This window comes from Neophocaena asiaeorientalis, unplaced genomic scaffold (assembly GCF_003031525.2).
Source record: "Neophocaena asiaeorientalis asiaeorientalis breed wild unplaced genomic scaffold, Neophocaena_asiaeorientalis_V1.1 scaffold15, whole genome shotgun sequence".
In the NCBI taxonomy this organism is placed as follows: Eukaryota; Metazoa; Chordata; class Mammalia; order Artiodactyla; family Phocoenidae; genus Neophocaena; species Neophocaena asiaeorientalis.
In genome coordinates, this window is record NW_020185328.1 from 10520291 (window position 1) to 10534702 (window position 14412).

At 38.5% G+C, this 14412-nt stretch overlaps 1 protein-coding gene and 1 pseudogene across 4 annotated transcripts in view; one reads left to right on the forward strand and one right to left on the reverse strand.

The window, feature by feature from the left end:
- DNAJB4 (DnaJ heat shock protein family (Hsp40) member B4) overlaps positions 1–14412 on the forward strand; it is a 40965-nt gene that overhangs the window by 8163 nt on the left and 18390 nt on the right. The window lies entirely within an intron of this gene.
- Positions 9416–9512, reverse strand: LOC112392812 (uncharacterized; annotated as a pseudogene).

A 14412-nucleotide genomic window follows, 5' to 3' on the forward strand; every position in this document is an offset into this window, starting at 1 on the left:
TTTTTTTTTTTAACTTTTGAATTTTCTTTTCGGTACACGGGCTTCTCACTGCTGTGGCCTCTCCCGCTGCAGAGCACAGGCTCCGGATGCGCAGGCCCAGTGGCCATGGCTCATGGGCCCCGCCGCTCTGCAGCACGTGGGATCCTCCCAGACCGGGGCACGAACCCATGTCCCCTGCATTGGCAGGTGGACCCTCAACCACCGCGCCACCAGGGAAGCCCTAAACTTTTGAATTTTATTTGTTTATACAGCAGGCTCTTATCAGTTATCCATTTTATACATATTAGTGTATATATGTCAATCCCAATCTCCCAATTCATCCCACCACCACCATCCCCTCCGCCACTCTCCCCCCTTGGTGTCTATATGTTTGTTCTCTACATCTGTGTCTCTATTTCTGCCCTGCAGACCAGTCAGGAACTGCCTTATTTACTTTTGAGATGAATATACTACCTGGCATCTAGTGGATGCTTATTAATCTATTCATTTATTCAGTTCAGTGAAAATGCTGGGCATTGTTCTAGGTGTTAGATATACAGTAGTGAACAAAATAGACAAATACCCTTATCCTCATGGACCTTATTCTAGTGAGTGAATGTTGAATGAAACCATGAATCACTTTGGAAAGACCCTATATTTTCAGATCGTAATTTGCATCACTCTAAAAAGGGTTAGCAAATTCCCTGGTGGTCCAGTGGTTAGGACTCGGCGCTTTCACTGCCAAGGGCCTGGGTTCGATCCCTGGTCAGGGAACTAGGATCCCACAAGCTGCCTGGTGTGGCCAAAAAAAAAATTCTTTGAAGAATTGAAAAGCTTAATCAGACCACTCGTTCATTTAAACATTTATTTCTTTGTGTGAGTATGTAAAATTATTTGAAATAATTACATAACTGCCAGTCATTGTCATCCTAATTGTCATTCGGTTCTTGTGTTCTGTTTGTAACCCTGAGTAAAATGTTCTATTTGTAACTCTATGAGTAAAGGCCTCAGTTGCTAGCCCAGCTACAACCAGGGAACTTCATCAAAAATCAAATACCACTGAGTGCCTCTGATTATGCTGGCCCAAAACTCCGTACACACCAAAGTTCTAGTTGTTTACTTGTTTGTTGTCAGTTTTTCACACCGTAGTGTGAGCTCCACAGGGTGTATTTTAGTCACCACTGTATCTTAAGTGCATAAAATAATGTGTCACATAGTAGATGCTAGTAAATTAATTGATTAATAAATCAATCCTTGACCACTGAAAATGCAATTTCCTCCCTACTCATAGCTACAGCCTACATCTAATCTTCATCCAGACTACTCAAACAATAAAAATCTTCAATTCCAATATTCTCTCAAGAAGACCTCTTATTATTTTACTAATGTATTCCTTCTGTTCTTCTAGTCTTTTGACACTTTTCTTTTTTTTCAATCTCTGTTACTTCCTGGCCTTATTTGCCAGTCACTTCAAGAATTCTCAACTCCCATTCCCCTTTGTCTTTCAGTTATGTCCACTCTTTAAATCTACTCTAAACCACTTAAAATAGACTTTGGAGTTAGTTAAGCTTCAGTTCACCATTTGCTACCTATGTAGCAAGTTATTTAACCTGGCCATGTTTAATCTTTTTTGAGTCTCATTTTGTTCTTTGTGCTCTAAGCATTTTTATGAAAATTAAATGAGATTATGGTAACCAGATACAATTGCCTATAAGTAATGAAAACCCTTATTAAATAATAATAAAAAGTCCAGGTGCAGAGTCACTCTAGGGCTGGTTGATTTAGCAGCTCAACAATACATGAGGTATCCATATTTTTTTCATCTTTGCCCTCTGCCATCCTCATCATGTGGCTAGTGCCCCTAATGATTGCATAATGGTTGCCACAGTTCCCAGTGTTATGCAGGCATGATTGTAAAGTGGAAAAAGAATGTTTCTTCCCTTTAAAAACAAGGACACACTACTACCTCCTTCCTCTGGTTGCTCATTGGATTAACCTTGTGCTGCTCAAAGCTGAATCACTGGCTTACTCCAGCAAGTATCATACTTGGTTTTGAATAATTAAGATTCAACTCCTGAGGCTGAGAGGCCTTACCTTATTAGTAATAGTTATCATTACTACTATATTTGTAAATCTTAGGACTCTCTCCTTGGACCCTTTTTTTTTCTATCTACATTCAATCTAGTATACTCTCCTTTAGTCTTGTGGTTTTAAAGTTCACCTCTACTGATATTTTGTCTTCCCTCTGTACTGCCTCTATTAATACCAAACTCATCCAAATGCCTATTAGACATTACCATTTATAAGCTTAACTGGCGTCTTAAACTTAATATGTCCAATATTGAACTCTCCAATTTCCTCCTGTAGCTCTTCTGTCTTCCTATTTTAGTAAATAGCAATTCTGTTCTTTTAGCTTGCTGAAGCTGAAAAACCTTGAGGTCATTACTGATTTCTCTCACATTCCACATCTGATTCATCAGAAAATCCTATTGACTCTACCTTTAAAATAAAGTAGGACCTTCGCTGCTACATCATGGTCCAAATCACCTGAACTATTATTGCAATACATTCTTAGTCTTCCATCCTTGCCCACCATGCTTCTCTACTCCAGATGCCAAAATAATCCCATCATTTTTCTGCATAAAACTCTCCAGTGGCTTCTCACCTTCCCTCAACTCAAGTCAAAGTCTTTAGTGGCCTGCAAGGCTATACTCGATCTAGACATCTATTATTTCTCTGACCATTTCCCAATCCCTTCCCCACCCCTAACCCATCATTCTTAAATAACCAAACCTCAAAGATGCCTGGCATTCTCTCACCTCTAAGCTTTTGAATGACCCCCACATATGTATATAGCTTTTCCCTTTTCCTCTTTCAGGTCGTGGTACAAATGTTTATTTTCTCTGTGAAGCCATTTCTGGCCACCCCATCTAAAATTTTAATTCTCTTATTTCCCTTTCCTACTTTATTTTCCTTAGTACCTACTACCATCTAACATTCCATATAGTATTTTTTAATATTTTTAATTATTAAAAAATCTTTAAAATTATATCTTCTTCATTATAATGTAAAGTATATGAGGCAGGAATTTTTGTTCATCTTTTATCCCCAGTACCTAGGAAGGTGCCTTGGCATATGGAAAATCCTTAATAAAATGTTTATGAAGAAATGAATAAAATGAATATTGATTCATCTTATCATGGTTTCTGGTTTTGGCTGGGTCCTCAGTGAGATTTAGTAATCCTTTACTTGTTTCTGATTAGTTACCTTCCTAGTTCACTTAACTGCTATGTCAAACCATTACCATTCTCTGTCAAATGCCCTACTTTTATTCTCAACTCCTTAGTTGCAGATGTCCTTTTTAAAAAATTTTAAGAGGATTGATAGCATCTATAAACTTTTTAGTCTTCCTAGTCCTCTTGCCTTCAAATTTATAATTTTTTCCTTATTTATTTTCTCTTAATCTCAGAGGCCTACTTCTAATTTTGTTCAAATTTCATCTATTTCCAATCTTGGCACCAAACCCTCCTCCCTCCTATTTCCTCTGAGACCTTAATTAAGCAATTATTTCATTTCTTATGTATTTTTATATATATATCTCATTTTCCTCTATATTTTTTCCTCTCGACCATCTTTTTTCTTTTTTGGGCTGCATTGGGTCTTTGTTGCTGCACGTGGGCTTTCTCTAATTGCAGCGAGCGGGGGGATACTCTTCATTGTGGTGTGTGGGTTTCTCATTGTGGTGGCTTCTCTTGTTACAGAGCACGGGCTTCAGCAGTTGCGGTGCGTGGGCTCAGTAGCTGTGGCATGCAGGCGCCAGGGCCTGTGGGCTTCTGTAGTTGTGGCTCGCAGGTTCTAGAGCGCAGGCTGAGTAGTTGTGGCTCACGGGCTTAGTTGCTCTGTGGCATGTGGGATCTTCCCAGACCAGGGATCGAACCCATGTCCCCTGCATCGGCAAGTGGATTTTTAACTACTGCGCCACCAGGGATGTCCCTCACTTGACCATCTTAAAACCTTTTTTATCCCTACTTTATTACAACTCTCTCTTCTTCCCTCAGATGACTTTCTTTAAAAGCTTAAATTTACTCTTCTATTTTCATATCTCTCTTATTGTGCAATTCACTGGATTCTGGCTTTTGCTTTCATTGCCCACAATTCCATCCATCTACATCATAGGATTGTTGTGAAAGATTAAATGAGGTTATATGTATTAAGTTTTAGAATAATGCTTGCACATAGTGTTTGAGTGCTTACTATGATTAGCTATAACTACTGAAACAAAAATCATTCTCACTCTAGTGGGTACTTTTCTATCACCCTTCTTGACTTTCCTATATCCTTCATGAAACACTGTCCTCCTTTTGGTTTCAGGACACCAGTGATATCAAGATGTTTTCAGCTCCAAGTAACAGAATTTCTTTAACAATAAGACCAATGATAGATGGTTCTAATATTGATTAAGGGATGCAACAACACTATCAAGGACCCAGGCGCTTGCTTTCTTTGTACTCTAGCATTCTCACTGTGTCACAGATGTTTACCTTTAGGATTGTAAGATATCAAGCACCTTAGCTTAATCATCCCAAAGCAGAAAGGCAGTCAGTGCTGGGGTTTCTCTGGGGTAGGTATCTCTTTATGGGGAAGACAGTCTCCCCCAGAGTTCCCCAAAGCATTTCCCTTACATCTCATTGGCCACCCCTACCCCAGTCACTGGCAAAAGGAAATGTGATTACTATGATTGACTTAAACTAACCATGAGTCATTCCCCAGGGGCTGGCGGAGGCACTGACCTTCCTTGAGTTCATTACTCTTTTCTGGAAGAAACTAGATATCTGTTATCCAGAAAGAAGATAGGAGTGGCTTTGTGGTTCATAATCAATAGTGTCTGCCATACCATTCTCACCTGGTTGATCTCTGATTGTTCCTTCTTAGTGTTTTTCATTTTTTCCTCTTGATTGATGTGTCCCCTAAATGCTGGTATCCCAAAGTTCTGTCTTTGATTCTTTCAAAAATTATTATTCTACCCTTTAAAATAACACCTGTGTTATGGTCTTTTCTAAATCTTTATCTCCAGCTAAGACTTCTTTCCTAAGCCCCAGTTTAGAATATCCAGCTGTCTCCTGGACATCTTCATCCACATTCAATTCAATTGAATATTGTTGTGCTAGGTTTTTAGGAGTCAAAAAGTGAATAAACCTTGCCCTGTATGATCTTACGTTATAGTTGGAACAAGTTATTCCAACACAGGTAGTAATTAGGAATGCGGTTTTATCAAGCAATAAAATTTTCCAAGTATAGAAGTAGCATAGGGACTTCCCTGGTGGCACAGTGGTTAAGACTCAGCGCTCCCAGTGCAAGGGGCCTGGGTTTGATCCCTGGTCAAGGAACTAGATCCCAGATGCATGCCACAGTTAAGAGTTCGCATGCCACAGCTAAGACCCGGCACAACCAAATAAATTTTTTTTAAAAAAAATAAAGAAGTAGCATAGGTGAAGAGGTTATAGGAAACTAAATGGAACTCATCTTTTCTTCAAATGTACTCTTCCTATATTCTATACTTTAATTAGTAGCACAATTCTGCATACCTTTGGCCTAATGGTTAGGATTCCGGGCTTTCACTGATGTGGCCTGGGTTCACTCCCTGGTCAGGGAAGATCTCGCAAGCCGCATGGCCAAAAAAAAAAAAACAACGAAGGGGCTTCCCTGGTGGCACAGTGGTTGAGAGTCCGCCTGCCGATGCAGGGGACGCGGGTTCGTGCCCCGGTCCGGGAAGATCTCACGTGCTACGGGGCGGCTGGGCCAGTGGGCCATGGCCGCTGAGCCTGCGCGTCCGGAGCCTGTGCTCTGCAACGGGAGAGGCCACAGCGGTGAGAGGCCCGCGTACCGCAAAAAAACAAACAAACAAACAAACAAAAAAACGAAGAAGAAACCAGGGCAATCTAAAATCCTTCCAAATCCCCCACATAAAGTTGGTTGGCAAATTGTATGTATTCTACCTCTATTAAATTTGCCCATTTGTCTTTTTATATCATAGTCATCATACTTTAGGTCCTTGTAATTTCTCATTTCATTGAATTATTTGCTCAGTAAAAGTTAATTGAACAGCAATGTATAACAAGGCTTTATACTAGGAAAATGTTCTAAAAAAAAGAAAAAAACAAAAAAAAAAACAAAAAACTGGGTTGTAGGGAGGCTACAACCCAGTGAGTAGGGCATAAGCAAACAGATGGTTATGTAGTTGTGATAAGTGGTAGAGATACTGAGAAAAATGTGGGAACTTGTGTTCAGCGGAACCTAACCCAAGTTGGGATCAGATTTGCCCAGTTAGAGACTGAGTCTCCAAGTAGTACTAAGCTGAGTATGGAGTGGGGAAGAGGAAAATACACACATACATACACACCTCACTCAATTTATACATACCAAAGAAATATTACTTTAAAGACATTATTTTGGGTGACTGTAGTTTTCATTTTGCTGTTGCTTAAAAGTAATTTTTTAAATGATCATAATTTAGATTATCAGTAGTAGTACATACAGTTGATCCTTCATATTCACCAGTTCTTTACTTTCAAATTTGCCCACTCACTAAAATTTACTTGTAACCCTGAAATCCAGGGTGCTTTATTGGCCATTTGCACGTGCATGTGCATGAGCTGAGCAGCAAAAAAAATTTGTCTTATGTTCCCAACTGATATCCAACAAGGCAGTGCTTAGCCTTCTTATTTCAGCTCTCATTAACAAGTCTTTGTAGTCTATTTAGTGCATTTTTGCATTTTTTGCATTTTCGTGCCTTTTTTTTTTTTGGTGATTTTACTGTTTAGAGATGTTTGAATGTGGTGCTGAAGTGCTGTCTGATGTTCCTAAGCACAAGAAGTCTGTGATGTGCCTTATGGAGGGAATACATGTGTTAGATAAGCTTCATTCAGGTAGGAGTTACACTGCTATTTGACCATGAGTTCAGTGTTATAATAAAGAAAGTGTCTTCATTACAGAAATAAATGGGAAACAAGGTTATGTGTTCATGAGTTGACTTAACCCAGCATTTCCCTTAGGGGCAATGATTCAATATTTGCTAAAATTCAGCATTCACGCAACTTTATAGAATATAAATATGTTAAATAATGAGACAGGATAAATTTGACTTTGGGAACCAGCCAAAGTCATTTATGGCCAGGAGTGATGAGTTAGATGGTCAAGCTGAACAATATAGAGGTATGATTAGAGGTATGATTAGTTCTGTTAGATTCAAATGAGAAATTGGGGATAGGCAAATATAATTTAAAAACTGCATGACTCAGTTCAATGGCATTAATATTAATCACTATATTGTTATGGAGACTTTTATTCTATAAACATATATGGGGTGCCAATGTTCCAGCTACAATCTGAGCACTGTGTTTTTCTATCTTTGCAATGGGAATAAAAAAAGCAAGACTGATTTTAATTGGAATGACCATCTAGATTCCTACAAGGTACTAAGATCCGTTCTTTATATTCTTTACATTTGCAGTATGCGGTTTTCTAAAATTGTAGTTAAAATAAAAATTGAAACCATTTTACCCCCCATTTACAAAATTTATCCTTTTGATTTAAGAGAAAAGCAAATTGTCTTTTTGCAAGCTAATAAAAGCTCTGAGTTGTGTCTAAATCAGTAGTTTCCAAACTTGAGTGTCCATTAGTGTCACACTAAGGGGTGGGGGTGGGGTTTAGGTCTCATCAAAAATGGAGATGCTGAGACAGCGTGCCCCTCTTTTGATAAGCATCTCACTTCACTACCCTAAGTTTTCTAATATATTCCCCTTAGCGAACATGCCCAGGTTGAGAATTTTAGTTTACAAGTTTTATTTTACCATCAGCCAGGCTGATGTTTTATAAGCTTAAGTGTTTTACAGTGAAAACTGTTTTTTTTTTTAATTTGCTATATATAACAAAATTTTGTGTTCACTGCTGCTTTAGCCTGCCCTCTCCCTCCAGTTAAAAGATAATTTGTATAAAGCAGGGGTTGGCAAACATTTTCTCTTAAGGGCCAAACAGTAAATTTTTAGGTTTTGTGGGCCACACAGTCTCTTCTACAACTACTCAACTCTGCCACTGTATGGGGAAAGCAGCAATAGACAATAGGTACTATTTTATGTTTATATTGTATGGGAAGGGATCATGACTTAGACTGTTTTGATCTCAGTAAGTGTTGCCTTTACTTGCTGATTTAGCATAATAATAAAAGGATATATTTTAAAATATTAAAACCCATCCACTTAAATTATTCTTGAAATCCTACTTTTTCTTTTACCTATAAATGTCCTCCTTTAAGCAATTACAGTACTTTGGGCTCATTGTATTTGGAGTTAGGCAGTCGATGGCCTAATTTTATAGCAGTTGGTGGATACTATACAACAGGTTGGCTTATTTTATACATGTCCTAATACTTAATATTTGGTAGGTAGCAGTAAAGTCTTTGAATCATATTTTAGTCTCCACAGTAGCAGAGGTTTAATTATTTATGCCTTCACAGGTGCAACGTATTATAAAGATATTTCATACTTAAGGTTATGTACTGATTTAAATTTAAAATAAACCATTTTAGGGACTTCCCTGGTGGTCCAGTGGTTAAGACTTCCAGGGGGCATGGTTCAGTCCCTGGTTGGGGAAGTTCCGCATGCCGTGCAGCACGGCCAAAAAAATAAATCATATTATTGAGTTGTAAACAGTTGGAGAGCTAAACAAACTTGCGAGATAATCAGTTTATTGCAATCTTGCCTAAGAGCCTAACAGTTTGGCGAAACAGCAGCTTATCCTCTCCTTTCCTGCTTTACCTCTGGGCTACAATCATTTTTTTTTTCCCCTCTACTACTTGTCTTACCCTGAGGAGCTGTTGGTTTCACTTTGGCCACAGAGTGCTCTCCTCTCTGGCCAGCCAGTTAAGTTTTCCAGGTGATTCTGATGCCTTCCCTAGCTACTTGTGAGAGGAGAAACTTTAGAAAAGAATAAAGTGAAAATCACATAAATTCCTCATTTCCCAGCGTTGCTTTTACTTTCAACACTGTGAAAGCATATACTGAGTGAGCATGTGTAAATAGAACCATCCCCACTACCCTAAAAGTAAAGTATTACTTTGAAAAAGTCCTCACAAAAAGTCCTTTTTTTGCAGATGAAAGATGGGATGTTTTGTTTTTCAACTTTACTGAGATATAATTGACAATATTGTAAGATATTTAAAGTGCACATTGTGAAAATTTGATATATGTGTACACTGTGAAAGGACTTCTCCCCTCTAATTGAAACATCCATCACCTCACATATTTATCTTTTTTTTTTTAGCCACGCCCCGCAACTTGTGGGATCCTACTTCCCCAACCAGGGATTGAACCTGGGCCCTCAGCAGTGAGAACTTGGAGTCCTAACCACTGGACTGCCAGGGAATTCCCTCTATCTTTTTAAAAATATATAATGCTTCACGAATTTGCGTGTTATCCTTGGGCAGGGGCCATACTAATCTCTGTATTATGCCAATTATATGTACAGCTGAAGTCAGCACTGGAATACTATTTTATGAGTAAAAACGAACTTTTTAAATATTTTATTATTTTTTAAATTTTTTTGTGGTACGTGGGCCTCTCACTGCTGTGGCCTCTCCCATTGCGGAGCACAGGCTCCGGACGCGCAGGCTCAGCGGCCATGGCTCACGGGCCCAGCCGCTCCGCGGCATGTGGGATCCTCCCGGACCGGGGCACGAACCCACGTTCCCTGCATCGGCAGGTGGACTCTCAACCACTGCGCCACCAGGGAAGCCCAAGTTTTATTTTATTTTTGGCCATGCAGCATGGCTTGTGGGATCTTAGTTACCTAAGCGTGGAGTCCGAGCTACTGGGCAACCAGGGAATTCCCAGAAATGAACTTTTCTTTAATATTCATCTGTTAAGATTTGGTTTTCCCTAAATATGCATGTCAGAGATGTGTATGTATGATATACTTAAGTTTATAGGTTAAGGTTTCTGAAAAGTTGGATCATAGCACTGGGAATTGGAAGGAACCTCTAGATCTACACTGTCTAATACAGTAGTCACTAGCCACATGAAGGTAAGTGCCTGAAATGTGGCTGTCTGAACTGAGATGTTGTGTAAGTGTAAAATTCACACTGGATTCTGAAGACTTAGTACAAAAAAAAGAATTGTAAAATATATCTTATTGATAATTTTTTATTGACTACATGTTGCAGTATATGATATCTTAGATTTATTGAGTTAAATATATACATTATTAAAATTTCACATTTCTTTTATTAAAATGTGGATTATAAAAATGTTTCAGTAACACATGTGGCTTGCATTTGCAGCTCACTTTATTTGTAGCTCGCTGCTGGACAGCACTACTCTAAGTTATGTGATCTTTCAACATAATCAAATACCAATTTACAACACCTATTTAAAGTGACCTAGAAACTATAGTTTCTTTTGGCTTTCTGATTCAATATTGAAAAATATTGTACAGAACACTTTAATTCTTTTTTTTTAATTAAAAAAATTTTTGGGGGGGCCACACTACGGGGCATGCAGGATCCCAGTTCCCCCACCAGGGATTGAACCCACACCCCCTGCAGTAGAAGTGCGGAGTCCCAACCACTGGACCACCAGGGAAGTCCCAGAACACTTTAATTCTAAAATGTTAGGAAAGTATGAGATTAGCTCACTGTATATTCATTAGTCCTGTGGTAAGCTTTTCAGTAACTTCTTATAAAAGAGGGTTAGAAAGAAGGGCAAGTTATTATTGGGCTATTTTATTAGGAAACTTTTTAGTATCACCACAGAATAAAATCAGTTCTACACTCCCCAAAAAGGAAATGCTTTTTTAAAAAGCAGAAAATATTTCTTATGCCTGGGTATCTCCAGATAACTCTAGTATTTTTTATAAAATGACTAAAGCAGTTTTATTTTATTTATTTTAAAGGCATGTACTTTAAAAATTTGTTTTAATATTATTTTAAATCTTTTTTTTGGTAAATACTGTTAAATTGGCCAAATTGAATGTGTAAATTCTATTATAGTGCTTTGTGCCAGGAAAAGTATTGTAAAATCAAGCAATGAAGGACTTCCCTGGTGGCGCAGTGGTTAAGAATCCACCTACCAATGCAGGGGACACAGGTTCAAGCCCTGGTCTGGGAAGCTCCTACATGCCGTGGAGCAACTAAGCCCGTGCGCCACAACTACTGAGCCCACACCCCACAACTACTGAGCCTGTGTGCCAAGAGCCCATGCTCCACAACAAGAGAAGCCACCGGAATGAGAAATGAGAAGCCCATGCACTGCAATGAAGAGCAGTCCCCACAATGTAGGGGACATGGGTTCGATCCCTGGTCCGGGAAGATCCCACATGCCGTGGAGCAGCTAAGCCTGTGTGCCACAACTACTGAGCCTGCGTGCCACAACTACTGAAGCCTAGAGCTCGTGCTCTGCAACAGGAGAAGCCACCTCAGTGAAAAGCCTGTGCACTGCAACAAAGAGTAGCCCCCACTCACCACAACTAGAGAAAGCCCGTGTGCAGCAACGAAGACCCAATGCAGCCATAAATTAATAAATTTGAAGTACACATGTAGTACACCAAAATTTTTAAATAAATAAAAATAAAATACACAGAGTTAGAAGACTGGCACAAGAAAAAAAAAAGCAATGACAGAATCAAAACTTGAAAACTTGGGAATTACTAATATAACTATAGTGATTAAAGTACTGGGAAATTTAGGCGGTATAGACAGTATTCCAAGGCGAATTATGATTGATAAAGCTCTTCTTCCTATCAATTTTTTAGGTTAGTTCGACATCTTTTACTGGTGCTCTTGGAAGCTTACAAATATTAATGAAATTTTTTACCTTAATAAGAGAATTAATTTCCCTAGCTTACTAAGACAACTAAAAAAGTAATTTCACTAGCTTCAAAGTAAATTGGCACTTAAGAAATGAAGCAAGCTTTTGAATAAAGTTTATTTCAAAGACCTAACAAGTTAGCACTTTTTGAAGAGCATGAACGAGCAGTCATTAAGTAAAAAAGTGACATTCAAAACTTTCAGCAATCTGACCGTAACTTTTATCTGTCAGCTTCCTAAATCATACGATTTAATCTGACCACTCTTTGCTGTATCAAATGATTTTATGCTTTTTGCTTCTGGGCTTTGAGTTTTTGGTCCAAATCACAAACCCTCCCCCTTCCTCTCTTTCTTTCTAAATTGTATCAATCTTTCAAGATCCTCACTTTTTTTTTTTCTGAAACCTTTCCCATCCCCACCACTCTGCCCCAAATGAGCATATAATTAACATTTGTATAGTATTTTACTTTTCGTAAAGCCCTTTCCATATTGTCTCATTCTATATGTCAGTCTAATGAGGTGGATGATGTTATTCATTTTGGAGAATAAGGGAATAATACCTGATTTTTCCAGAACTTTGTATAAACGCTGAGTAGCAAAACTAAGAATACTGGAACCAAATCCTCTCATTCCAAGTTTGATGCTCTTTCCTCTCTGCCTCAATGGTCCCTTTACTCCTATAATAGTTACATAACACGTATTTGGCCTTTAATTGTTTACTGTCTTTGTATCAAACTAATTTGATTGTCAGCTATAGATTTGAAGGGATATGTACACATTTGTACATGGGGAATGGGAATAAATGGAAAAGATGATGAGAGCTGAATACATCTCTTGATAATAGAATCAAAGAGGTCATTAAGAACTCCTTACCGGCCCATTTGCTTTTCTGAAAGCATTATATTTTTTAAAGTATGATACCCAGACTTTCTTCTTTTCCTCTAGCCAAAATAACTACCTACCCTAGTGCCAAATTTTTAGTATAATTTTTAAAAGGGAGCTAAAAAGAGAGGGCTTCCCTGACCACCCTGGCTAAAGTAGCCACTTTCCATCTCTGTCTTAGCAACATTTAAAATTTTTCTTTAAGGTACTTCAAATTATCTGAAATTTTATTATTTTTCAACTTGTTTATTGGTTGTCTTATCCCACCAGAATATGAGTTGAAGGAGAGCAAGGATGTTGTCTGTCTAGTTTATAGCACATAGTATGCACTCAGTAAACATTTGCTGAATGATTGAGATACTTTATTAATGGAGAATGTTCCCTATGGTCATAGCCATCTTTTAAAACAAGTTCTGTAGTACCCATCAGATACTATAAAATGGGCGCTCACATGCTATTATTGACTGCCTAATTCCAAATTCAAGTCCAAATTACTGTAGTTACCCAAAGAAGGACATTTATTGTTAAGAAAAAAGACAGGGTTTCCAGAACAGTTTAATTTTAAGTAGATGGCATTTAATGACTTAAAGACACTTGCCTTAAGTTTGCTTTTTCTGTTTTGTAACGTGGATGGAGTAAGAAATGAATCTTTTCAAAAATTTTTAATTTTTTCCCCTAAAGTTAAAGTTGCATTTGTAACCATGACAAATTTTTTAGGTTTTATAACTTATGCTCAAAATTTGAAGCCTTTCCACAGGAATGAGAATATAGAATCTAAGTTCCAAACTAGCAGTCAAGCAATTTGCTATAAGGAATCTATGATAATGATTCCTCAGTGCTGGAAGGAGTTTTAGCAAAGTATAAAATGTAGAGGTAGAATATATTCTATTATTAGGTGGCCATAGTTTGATTATATGTAATCATTTAGGTATTATCTAAAACGCAGGCCAAATATTAGGACATCAGCCTGGTAGTACTCCTTATGTTAATATTGGAACAATGTCTATTTAAGTATTGTTTAAAATATCTTAACTCGGGCTTCCCTGGTGGTGCAATGGTTAAGAATCTGCCTGCCAGTGCAGGGGACACAGGTTCAAGCCCTGGTCCGGGAAGATCCCACATGCCGCGGAGCAACTAAGCCCGTGTGCCGCAGCTACTGAGCCTGAGCTCTAGAGCCCATGAGCCATAACTACTGAACTCACGTGCCAGAACTACTGAAGTACATGTGCCTAGAGCCTGTGCTCCACAACAAGAGAAGCCACCGCAAGGAGAAGCCCACACACCGCAACGAAGAGCAGCCCCCGCTCACCGCAACTAGAGAAAGCCTGCACGCAGCAAGAAAGACCCAACACAGCCAAAAATAAATAAGTAAATTTAAAAAAAAATTAAACAAAAAATATCTTAACTCACTATTAAATTGCTAGCTATTGAAAAGCTCTTTGAAATCTTATCACTACTTTCAATATCAGATGTGTGTGCATATATATAGATTACATATGAGAAAGCATACGGAAGTGTTTGATAAACTGTAAACTAATATATAACTTATTACAGAGAAGACATAGCACAGTTTTGTTGTTGTTGTTGTTGTTTGCGGTATGCGGGCCTCTCACTGTTGTGGCCTCTCGTTGCGGAGCGCAGGCTCTGGACGTGCAGGCTCAGCGGCCATGGCTCACGGGCCCAGCCGCTCCGCG